Raw genomic sequence first — 12,500 nt, 5'->3', positions numbered from 1 at the left:
CCAGATGAGCACTAGACCGTGAGAGATGTCGTGGGTGGCGGTGGCAGTGGCACTGGTGGTAGTGATATGAGGCAGTAAATGAGAGCTTCATATCCGGTATTTAGTCGATCCACATTCCTATTTACATGCCGAAGAAAAACCGTGAGAAAGTTTAAAGATGCAGGAACGACAAAAAAAAAAAAAAAAAAAAAATCCTAAGAGTATCTCGTTTCACTTCCAAGTCTCGGTGTCACTTCAGACAAGAAAGCGAGGGTGAAGCGAAAATTAGACGCTCGAAATGAGGACTTTGAGTTGTGGTGAGGCAGCATAGTAGGTGATGAATGTTTGATGGGGTGGTGATGAAAAGTTAAGGTGATGAGGGAGCATAGTAGGTGATGAGTGGTGATGGAAAGTGGTGCATCATCGCGGACGGTGCCAGCACTTGAGTGTCTCCGTGATGGTGAATGAATGCCAGTGCCTAGTAGTGTTAGCAGAGCCAAGCACGTGACGACTTGTGACGGACGGCAGCAGGAGTGATAGTGGGTTACTAATTTTGTTCCTGATTGTGAGAATGGTACACGTGATGGTGAGTGTAGTACATATAACATTGTGGTCACGCTGTTGTAGTGAGTCGCAATTAGAATTGATAGCATGAGTAATGAATGACAGTGTAGTAGTGTGTGTGACTGAGAAAGGTGCAGATTGTGAAAGATGGTGAGTGGCATTGAATGGCGACATGACCGTGCTGTAGTGTATGTGAACGTGAGAATAGCACATCAGGTGAGTAATAATGAATGACATTTGTGAAGTGATGTGAGACTGAAATACGTGCAGTAGTGATAGTGAAAGGCAAAGGGTTCTGATCCTTAAGTAACGAACAATGACAAGGCCAAGACTAACACAATATACAGTGGTGATGGTGGTGGCGGAGGCAAGGCAGACAGAAACACAGACAGACAGTGAGGTGGTGAGATTAAAGTCGTGATGAGAGGTGAAGCATGAAACATTGTCGGAGTGGCGTTGTTTTGTGGTGTTGGGATGGTGTTAGTCAGTCAGTAAACAGTGGCAGGAGTTGTTTTATTGGTGAAGGTGGTGATTGGCAAGGCAGACAGGGACAGTGACGTGATGAGATTAAAGCCGTGATGAGTGGTGAAGCATGAAACATTGTTGAAGTAGTGGCATTGGTGGTGTTGGGATGGTGTTAGTCAATCAGTAAACCCGTGATCAGTGGTGGTGTTAGTGGTGGTGGAGGGTAGTGGTGGCGATGGCAAGGCAGACAGAGAGACAGTGACGTGATGAGATTAAAGCTGTGATGACTGGTGAGGTATGAAACATTGTTGGAGTGGTGGTGTTTGTGGGTGCTGGGGATGGTGTTAGTAAGCAGTGATAGTAGTGTTATTAGTGGTGGTGATGGTTGCGTCTCTCATCTTTACTGGGAGGAAGGCAAAGATCATTTACCTACCCAGCTTGTTTGACCTTTTAAAGCAAGGGAATTCAATAGCAGGAAATTGGCATTCAGGTCCGGTGCTCTGCCATCCTCTCTCTCTCTCTCTCTCTCTCCTCTCTCTCTCTCTCTCTCATCTCTCTCGTCTCGTCGTCTCTCTCTCTCTCGCTCTCGCTCTCCTCGCTCTCTCACTCTCTCTCTCTCTTAGCCCTCGATGCCTCTTCTTACTTCCTTCGGTTTTTCAAAATTTTCCTATCCTCGACGGTTAGCAATCCCTGTTAGGTGTTTCCAGTATAGGAGACGCTTTCTCTCTCTCTCTCCTCTCTCCTCTCCTCTCTCTCTCTCCTCTCCTCTCTCTCTCTCTCTCTCTCTCTCTGATTATTTCATTCTTGAACGATTAATCAGCATTTTTTAAGCTCGTATTTTTCCTCCGTTCTTCTTTTCCTCTCCTTCCCTTCTTGTTTCTCAGATTTATTAATTTCTTATTGATTATCTGTCTTCACCTCCGTCATTTCTTTCCTTTACCTTATTTTTATTTTTTTTTATTTATTTTATTTTATTTTTTTGCGGATTCTCCTCTTTTCTCTCCCCACCACCACCACCACCTTCCTCTCCCTCGCTCCCTCTCCCACTCTCTCCCCGCCCCCAAGCCAGGAGAAAAACCGGTCCTCTCAAACTGGTCACGAGCGTTAGTTGGGAGGAGGAGGAGGAGGAGGAGGAGGAGGAGGAGGAATCACAAACTTCCTCCCCTGTCCTTTCTCCACCTCCCCCCTGTCCCGTCCATCTCCACTTAACTTACATACGCCAAATGCCTCTTGTTGTTACTGTTGTTACTGTTTTTTGGTCATGTTTTTATCCTAGGGATTCAATTACTGCTACATACTACTACTACTACTACTACTACTACTACTACTACGAGAGAGAGAGAGAGAGAGAGAGAGACGAGAGAGAGAGAGAGAGAGAGAGAGAGAGAGACGTCTTGAGTAAACAAAATTGCTAGTGCAATTCTCATCCTCCTCCTCCTCCTCCTCCTCCTCCTCCTCCTCCTCCTCCTCCTCCTCCTCCTCCTCCTCCTCCTCCTCCTCCTCCTCCTCCTCCTCCTCCTTCTTATCCTTTTCCTCATCCTCCTTCCTCGTACTGCCTTGAGTAAAACTGGAATGTTGGGGCGGTGATGGTTGGTGGTGGCGCAGCTGAGAGAGAGAGAGAGAGAGAGAGAGAGAGAGAGAGGAGAGAGAGAGAGAGAGAGAGAGAGAGAGGAGAGGAGAGAGAGAGGAGAGAGAGAATTATACAACACGACACACACACACACACACACACACACACACACACACACACACACACAGGGGAATTGTAAAGCTTTAGAAGGGTGCAAGGAAGCTACTACACTGCACTGGGCAGAAAAAAAAAATATCAGACAGATGATAACCGTTGCAAGATATCAAGTTTCCCCAAGCAAGGAAGGAAGGAAGTTGCATTGCCAAGTCGGGTTCCCTTTCTCAAAAATCAGTCTTTGCCTCAGCTGCTGCGTGTGTTTTTGATTTGTTATATATGTCGTGAGGGAAGGAAGTAAGGAAGTTGCCAAGTCGGGTTCTCTCAAAGATTAGTTTTTGCTTCAGTTACTGCGTGTGTTCTTGATTTTATTGTATGACAGAAGGAAAGGATAAATAATCGTTATACAAGATTTTTGAAGTAAGATTACAGTCAAAGGGATTGTCCAAAATTTGAGAGTTGTTGTCTTGAAATCTTCCTCTTGAAACGGTTCAGGTCAAAGGTAGGAGGGAATACAGAAGTAGGCAGTGAGTACCTGAGTTTATATTCCAGATAAAAATAGGGAATAAGGATATTGAAGCTGAAGGTGAAGATGTGTTTGGAGTTGGTGCAAAGTAGAATGAGATCCAGTTGAAAATGTTGTTTATGTTGAACATAATTATGGACTGTTAAAGGAAGAAAGGGACTTAATAAGTGATTCGAGATAACCTGTCAGTCGTCCTTATGTATGAGTCACTAGGGGGACTTACTAGGTTACTGGTAAGTGATAAGTATGTTAAGTTAGTTTTGTGAATTGGACAGTTAAAAGAAGAAAAAAAAAAAAAACTTGGATGATTCGAGATAACCTGTCTGTAATCACCGTAAATCTGATAGAGGGACTTAACAGTAATTGATGAGTAGGAGTGTCAACTAATTTAATGAATTTAGAAGTGTTGGTGGTATTACCAAATAATTGTGATAAAAACAAAATATGTAGGTTAACTGTCGCGATATCTTCACTAGAAGGAAATTTTTGAAGGAAGCGAGATATTGTGGAGAGTATCAGCTGAAGTGGTGCCAAGTCTTAACACACTTGTCATGGGTTTTAAAGACTGCAAGTTAAAGCTTCGTACCCATTAGAGGAAAATTGCCATTATTAAAGTAAACAGGACCCAAGAGAAATTAGTTTACTTGCGAAGGAGTAATGGAGTAAAGGTTCTGGAAAAAAAAAAATGTGTGCACTTTCCATGGGTTGTAAAGACTGTAAGGTAAAGATACGTACCGGAATAGAGGAAAACTACCATTATTAAAGCAAAAGAACCCAAAAGAAATCATTTACTTGCGGTGAAGTAAAGGCTCTGAAAAAAAAAATGTGTACACTTATAATCGGTTGGAAATATTTTGCAAGCTAAAGCTTTGTACCCCACCACCAGAGGAAAGCTTCCGTTATTAACAGTGAAAGACCTGAAAGAATTTATTTGGTTGCGTTAGTTAAGGCTTACTGTTCTGGAAAATGGTTACACTTAAGATTTGTAAAGATTGTGCAATTTAGAGGTACCAAACACAAGTGGAAAGCTACCATTATTAAGAGTTAAGGACCTTGAGATAATTCATATATAGTCATTTGGGGGAATAAATGAAAGTTTTCATTAACATCAACCTGTAGCCTTTTAATACTTGCCTTAGAAAAAAAACAAATACCGTAAGATATGTATAATTTTGTTGTGCTTTCAATGTTGTACCGTATTTTGTTCTAATCTTTATATTTTTTTCTTAATAACTGAAAAAGACAGAATCATTTGTTGCCCCCAAATGGGGTAAGAAATTAATTGCGAGGGCAAAAAATAAAAGGGCTGAAACTTCTCTAAATTATAATTCCTTTGGATTCTAATAGAGTTCATAGAGATGAATTTTCTCTAATAATCACTAAACAAACTGAGTTATTTGAAAATTTGGCAAATTTGCCTGTAGTGAAAAAAAATGACAATTTTGGGGTAAAAAAAAATCATGTGGGGAAAAAATTAATGGAGTAAATAATGACCCTTTTTTTTTTTTTTTTTTTTTTTTTTTATGTAGGAAGGATACTGGCCAAGGGCAACAAAAATCTAATAAAAAAAATGCCCACTGAAATGCCAGTCCCTAAAAGGGTCAAAGCAGTGGTCAAAAATTGGTGGATAAGTGTCTTGAAACCTCCCTCTTGAAGGAATTCAAGTCATAGGAAGGTGGAAATACAGAAGCAGGCAAGGAGTTCCAGAGTTTACCAGAGAAAGGGATGAATGATTGAGAATACTGGTTAACTCTTGCGTTAGAGAGGTGGACATAATAGGAGTGAGAGAAAGAAGAAAGTCTTGTGCAGCGAGGCCGCGGAAGGAGGGGAGGCATGCAGTTAGCAAGATCAGAAGAGCAGTTAGCATGAAAATAGCGGTAGAAGACAGCAAGAGATGCAACATTGCGGCGGTGAGAGAGAGGCTGAAGACAGTCAGTTAGAGGAGAGGAGTTGATGAGACGAAAAGCTTTTGATTCCACCCTGTCTAGAACAGCAGTATGAGTGGAACCCCCCAGACATGTGAAGCATACTCCATACATGGACGGATAAGGCCCTTGTACAGAGTTAGCAGCTGGGGGGTGAGAAAAACTGGCGGAGACGTCTCAGAACACCTAACTTCATAGAAGCCGTTTTAGCTAGAGATGAGATGTGAAGTTTCCAGTTCAGATTATAAGTAAAGGACAGACCGAGGATGTTCAGTGTAGAAGAGGGGGACAGTTGAGTGTCATTGAAGAAGAGGGGATAGTTGTCTGGAAGATTGTGTCGAGTTGATAGATGGAGGAATTGAGTTTTTGAGGCATTGAACAATACCAAGTTTGCTCTGCCCCAATCAGAAATTTTAGAAAGATCAGAAGTCCCTAGTACTAGGTCAGTTCCATTCTGTTAAGAAAATTAATTAACAGAGCCCTTCCTTTTTACGACGAAGAAGACAGTCATTTGCCTCTACATCAGGGAAAATGAAAACTCCTTTTTTGATTTCTGGGAGCACAGGTCCATAAAATATGTACTGTGACTCTAATACTTCAATGTCTTTTACTGGTCTTTCGCACCACGTCCAGTCATGTGGGTTACTACCAAATGCCTTTTGCTGAAGGAAGTCAACTTCTACCTTTTCAATGTCATCGTCGTCATCATCATTTGTAAAGGTCTTCGTCACCTTACCCCAATAATATTTTACACAGTATATATATTACATTTGTACAGTATATATCCATTTTAGGTTCATTTACAACTGAAAACCATATACATATATCAATTACCCTATTATCCTTGTGCTCAGTATTACATTTTTTCATCTGGACACGGTTCCACAACATTCCACTACTCATTCCATATTTCTTAGCAGTTCTCTTGATAGATGATCCTGCCATTACTTCATTAATTGCTACTGCAATTGTAACTTCATTATATTGTTTCTTTTTCTTTTTATAGGTCCGTACCATTCTGATAGATGTTAGATGATACTGTGATAGCCTTATGTTAAATGCACCCGTCTATTTACTCTGGAAATAGAATTTAGTAGATTATATTACACAGTATAGTTCCTAGATCAGGTTTTATCAATTGTTCCGGAGACTAGAATACCAGAATATATATATTTATATATATATATACATAAATTATGTTGTGAATAAAATCATGGGGGGTAAAAAATGTCCAAGATTGGGGTAAAAAATCATATGTGGGGAAAAAAAAAGTTGAGGTAAAAAGTGAATGGGGGGTAAATAATGAATATGACAATTTGGTCATTATTTACCCCATACTTGGTCATAATTGGCCCCACATTGACCCCCTCCCCCCAAACTGTGGGGACAGTAGAATCATTGAGGAAACACATAGGATGGTCACTTTTCACCCCAGGATTCATATTTTACCCCGATGGAAAGCGAAAAATAATTTAGGGGGCAAAAAATTATTATTGAGTAAAACTTGAAAAATGTTTGGACAAACTTTTTTTCCATGGTTTTGGGATAATTGATCTCATACTTATATTTTTCATTTTGGAAATCCAAAAAAAATACAGAAAATACTTCAATACTTCTTCTACCTACATATGAGAGAGATTTCAATTTAGGAGTGTTCAAACCCCCCAAAGGGGGGCGTTCGATTTTTACCCCTAAAAGGTCCGGGTCATTAATTCCCCCAAATGACTATACTTGCGATGGTTAAGGCAGTGAAGGGAATCTGAAAAATGTGAAGAGATATGGCATTCTGGTAAAGGGATGAGGGAAGATTAAGAAGTGTGCCCCAGAGTAGATAAAAAACTCAGAAATTCAGCTTCACAAGTGGAGAACATTGACAGAAGCGAGGTAGTGGTGTGAGCAAGTAATGTCCAAGATTGTAAGACTGAGCTAGACAAAAATAGAACTGAAGATCTTGGCTAAAATCCTGTGTATCCACCGACTACACACACACACACACACACACACACACACACACACACACACACACACACACACACACACCAGTACATACACATATCTTCATTTCTGGTAGTTGAATAGCAGAGTATGTAAGGTTTTAAAAGGAAAGGTACATGTAGTAGGAGTAGTAGTAGTAGTAGAAGTAGAATGTGTGTTAATGGTTGCAATGTTAGCAGCACTGTACTAGAGACCATATCCTGAAATCTTTTGTGCCGCACCTCCATTACACTCAAAAGGCTCTAATAATTGAAGTTACACGCATTTTTAAGGATATTTTTACGATTCTAGTGGCAGATTAACAAAATTTCATCTCTGTGGCCCCGGAAAATAGTCGTTGAGAGAGAGAGAGAGAGAGAGAGAGAGAGAGAGAGAGAGAGAGAGAGAGAGAGAGAGAGAGAAACGTTTCAGTACACGGGCCTAGAAGTGGGGGTAGTGGTGGTGGCATTGGTGTAGACTGATGGTGGCGGTGTTGGTCAAGGAGGGACTGGCAGCGAGGGTTAAGTAGCAGGATTAGTGATGTCTCGGTGACTGCGGGAATGGGAGCAGCAGGAGGAGGAGGAGGAGAGGGGGTGAAGCTGGCGAGAGTACCACTTGTTAAGCCTTGCCCGCCAAATGCCTCTCATCTTTGCACGTACACACACACACACACACACACACACACACACACACACACACACACACAAGAACAGTAAAATAAATAAATGAAAAAGGGAACACAGTGAACTGTTCAGTGCATTTCCTCTCTCTCTCTCTCTCTCTCTCTCTCTCTCTCTCTCTCTCTCTCTCTCTCTCTCTCTCTCTCTCTCTCTCTCTCTCTCTCTCTCTCTCTCTCTCTCTCTCTCTCTCTCTCTCCTGTACACTGACCGAATTGATGTTCGTGTGTGTGTGCGTGTGCGTGTGTGTGTGTGTGGAGAGAGAGAGAGAGAGAGAGAGAGAGAGAGAGAGAGAGAGAGAGAGAGAGAGAGAGAGAGATGGTACATTCTTGTCTGAAGTAGAGTCAAGTACTTGGAATGAAGTGAATTTTTTAAAGACCCCCACTTGCTTTAAAATTGAAGACACGTACCACGATCTACTTCAACTTTAATTTGTATTGAGTTCGTGGTATTATTATTATTATTATTATTATTATTATTATTATTATTATTATTATTATTATTATTATTATTATTATCATTATTATTATTGTTGTTGTTGTTGTGTTTGGTTTTTGTTTTCTTCCCATTATTGCTACATCACTTCGTTAATATTTTTACCCTATCTACTACTACTACTACTACTACTACTACTACTACTACTACTACTACTACTACTACTACTACTACTACAAAAACAAACCCTCTCCCTCTCTCCCATTACCTTCCCCCTACCCCGCGTATCTGTTCTCCGTAGTGATGACGTCATGGGGAAGGCAGGGGAGTCATTGGCAGGTGGGCTTTTCATGAGCTGTGTGTGTGTTGCTTTACCTGAGAGTGGCGCCGCGCTGCCGACCACCACCGCCGCCACCGCCACCACCGCCACCGCCAACACCCCCACTCAGCGCCCTTTTCCCGCCCTCTGCAGACTGACTGACTGGGAAGGTGTGGCTATGGTGGTGGTGGTGGTGGTGGTGGTGTGTGTGTGTGTGTGTGTGTGTGTGTGCTGTCTGTCTGTCTGTCTGTCTGTCTGTCTGTGCTGTCTGTCTGTCTGTTCAGACAGATTTGTGTGGTTTGTTTGTCTCGCTTCCTGTCTGGTTTCTCTCTCTCTCTCTCTCTCTCTCTCTCTCTCTCTCTCTCTCTCTCTCTCTCTCTCTCTCTCTCTCTCTCTCTCTCTCTCTCTCTCTCTCTCTCTCTCTCTCTCGAAGTGTCAAGTGTGCTTGTGCAGGCGACCTCATCTTCCTTCTTCACTACCACACGTGTCACCTCACTACCTCCTCCTCTACCTCGACTTGGCACAATCCTCACAAACTCACACCCACCCACGCTCCCTTCCTCCTCCTCCTCCTCCTCCTCCTCCCAGTCAGGCGAGGGAGTGGTGCCAGCAGCCAACACGTGACAATGGCGAGGGAGGGAGGGAGGGAAGAGGTAGGTTGCGCGGTGTGATGGCTCTCTGTCACATCTCGCCTCTTGGGAGTTTAAATTTATGTGTTTTATCTCTTTCTTTGCTCTTTAAACTTTGTTCTCTCTCTCTCTCTCTCTCTCTCTCTCTCTCTCTCTCTCTCTCTCTCTCTCTCTCTCTCTCTCTCTCTCTCTCTCTCTCTCTCTCTCTCTCTCTCTCTCTCTTCGTCCTTGGTTGTATGCGTGCGTGCGTCTCTCACTCCCTCTTGCCACCTCTCTCTCTCTCTCTCTCTCTCTCTCTCTCTCTCTCTCTCTCTCTCTCTCTCTCTCTCTCTCTCTCTCTCTCTCTCTAAAAACAGCTATTGCTTTTTCATACTTCCCCTTTTCCCTCTATTCATTTCTCCTCCTCCTCCTCCCAGCTTCCTATTGTTAATCTTTCGGGCAGGGGTCCTCCTCGTCCTCCTCCTCTTCCTCTTCCTCCCCCTCCTCCTTCAGGTTCCTCTTTACAATGGTTTCTCAGGCTTGAAGCGACCTTGTGCCTCTCCTCCTCCTCCTCCTTTTCCTGTTTCTTCAATTATCTTCGCCTCATTTCTCATTCCTTCGTACCCTCTCCGTGCTTTCCTTCCTTCCTGCCTTGTGTTTTTAGCTTCATAACACACTGACCTTGTTTCCCTCCCTGCCCCACACTGACTCCCTCCCACCAGACTCTTTAAACACACCCTCCCTCCTTCTCTCGCTCTCTCTTAGCTTTCTCTCCCTCCCGCCTTCACTCCTTTTCGTTCTCACATCGTCTTCCTTCCCCCCGCCCTCTCTCTCTCTCTCTCTCTCTCTCTCTCTCTCTCTCTCTCTCTCTCTCTCTCTCTCTCTCTCTCTCTCTCTCTCTCTCTCTCTCTCGCCAGCTTTCGTTCCCAGCCATGTGCTTCAGTGCGGACGAAAATTTAGCGATGACTTGGTTGACGAAGGCGTGGCTATCAGGAGAGAGAGAGAGAGAGAGAGAGAGAGAGAGAGAGAGAGAGAGAGAGAGAGAGAAGGGGGTACTGTACCAGTTATTTTCCTTGCACCTCCCCTCAGTAGCAGTGTCCCTTCAATCACTGAGTGCCTCCTCCTCCTCCTCCTCCTCCTGTTGTTGTTGTTGTTGTTGTTGTTGTTGTTGTTGTTGTTGTTGTTGTTGTTGTTGTTGTTCCTCCTGTTAGAAGTAGTTACCAAACAGCCTTGCAAGGACCAAAAGGTCTGTTGCTGTTTGGCTTTCCTTTGTTTTCCTTTGTATTCCTCCTCCTCCTCCTCCTCCTCCTCCTCCTCCTCCTCCTCCTCCTCCTCCTCCTCCTCCTCCTCCTCCTCCTCCTCCTCCTCCCTACAAAAGGCAGTATCTGAGAACTGTCATTGTGGCGTCATTGGCATTGTTGCAGTGTGTCTTACCGTGTGTGTGTCTTACCGTGTGTGTGTGTGTGTGTGTGTGTGTGTGTGTGTGTGTGTGTGTAAATAAAAGCAACCTTAGTCTTTGCACTCCCAAATCTCTTCATTCAGATTAAATAATGGTGGTAGCTTATCACATAGTGTCTCGTTATCGTGTTTGTTCCTGTGTGTGTGTGTGTGTGTGTGTGTGTGTGTGTGTGTGTGTGTGTGTGTGTGACAAATTTCGTCTATTTTATCCTGTATCTCATAATAATACGTAGATTAGATAGTGTTGCTTATCACAGAGTCTCGTAAGGGTTGAAAGGTACAGTGTGTGTGTGTGTGTGTGTGTGTGTGTGTGTGTGTGTGTGTGTGTGTGTGTGTGTGTGTGTGTGTGGATGGACAGCAGATATGTCCTTTCTTCTCGTTTCATGTATTGCTTAAGTTACAAAACGCAACTTAATCACAGAAGCCTCTTAAAGGTTTAGAACTGTGGTGATAATATCCATTGTTTGTGTGTGCTTAACAGACAACAGCTTTCATTTGTACTGTTCTCTCTGTAACTTATCACAACACATTCATAAAAATCGAAAACTGTGCTGATGTTCTTTGTGTATGGCAGTGTGTGTGTGTGTGTGTGTGTGTGTGTGTGTGTGTGTGTGTGTGTGTGTGTGTGTAGATAGACAATCACTTTCATTTTCACTTTTCTAACTTTGCAAACTAATGTATCACATCCTAAAAGCCATAAAGAATAAAAACTGTTGATGTTTGTTCTTCGTGTATGGCAGTGTATGTGTTTTGCATATCATTGGATAACAACTTTCATTTTCACTCATCTAACTATGTAAATGAACGTATCGTATCACAAAACAGTCATTAAAGTCGAAAAATACACTGATGTTTGTTCTTTGTGTATGACATCACAATGTACGTGTATGCGTATAGACATCTTCACTATCAACCTCCAAATTCCTAACCTAACGCGTCATCCCAAAACAGTCATAAAGGCTTGAAAGAATGTCCTGGTATCCTCCTTCCTTTGTGCTACCTTTGTGTAATCGTAACTGAGTCAGAATCGCAGCTTCCGGATCCCCCAACCCAAGCCTCGCGGGGCCTTGTGTTGTGACGCGGCACGGCACAGCACAGCCTCGACTCACCTAGCCTAGCCTTGCCTCGCGCCGCCCTTGCCATGGGGGGAACGCTGAGGTGACGGGAGGGAGGGGAGGAGGGAGGGAGGGATACTGGACCTATATTGTGGGGGTTGAGGCCTAGAGAGAGAGAGAGAGAGAGAGAGAGAGAGAGAGAGAGAGAGACGTGGAAGATACGAAACAAAAAGAAGGAAGGAACGCAAGGATGAAATATTGTAATGAAGCGCTGAACAAGTGTGTGTGTGTGTGTGTGTGTGTGTGTGTGTGTGTGTGTGTGTGTGTGTGTGTGTGTGTGTGTGTACCGCTTACGTATGAAACAGAAGCTGGCAATACATAAGAAAAGAACAAGATTAATAATTACTGGCACCAGATTTACGCAACATAGCTTATAGTGAAGATCGATTACGTAAGAGACTGAGTTTAATAATTGACGTGCGAAGTGTGTTGGGCTTAAGGTGAGAGAGAGAGAGAGAGAGAGAGAGAGAGAGAGAGAGAGAGAGAGAGAGAGAGAGAGAGAGAGAGAGAGAGAGAGAGAGTTTATGGATGAGGTTTGAGATGACAGGAAGAGGAAGGGGAAGAAAACGAGGAGAAAGAGGAAAAGAAAGTAAACTGTTGTAATGAATTGTGGGGGAATGTGTGGATGAGGTAACTGGTGAGAAAGTGGTGGGTCTTAGGAATCTTAAGTTGGAGAGAGAGAGAGAGAGAGAGAGAGAGAGAGAGAGAGAGAGAGAGAGAGAGAGAGAGAGAGAGAGAGAGAGAGAGAGAGAGAGAGAGAGAGAGAGAGAT

At 43.2% G+C, this 12,500-nt stretch overlaps 1 protein-coding gene across 3 annotated transcripts in view; it reads left to right on the top strand.

Annotated features, from left to right (window-relative positions):
- LOC135102654 (phosphatidylcholine:ceramide cholinephosphotransferase 1-like) overlaps positions 1-12,500 on the top strand; it is a 67,567-nt gene that overhangs the window by 32,696 nt on the left and 22,371 nt on the right. The gene's annotated exons all lie outside the window — the stretch shown is intronic.

The sequence above is a fragment of the Scylla paramamosain genome, chromosome 8 (genome assembly GCF_035594125.1).
Source record: "Scylla paramamosain isolate STU-SP2022 chromosome 8, ASM3559412v1, whole genome shotgun sequence".
Taxonomy (NCBI): Eukaryota; Metazoa; Arthropoda; class Malacostraca; order Decapoda; family Portunidae; genus Scylla; species Scylla paramamosain.
This window is presented reverse-complemented; position numbering and strand designations above follow the sequence as displayed.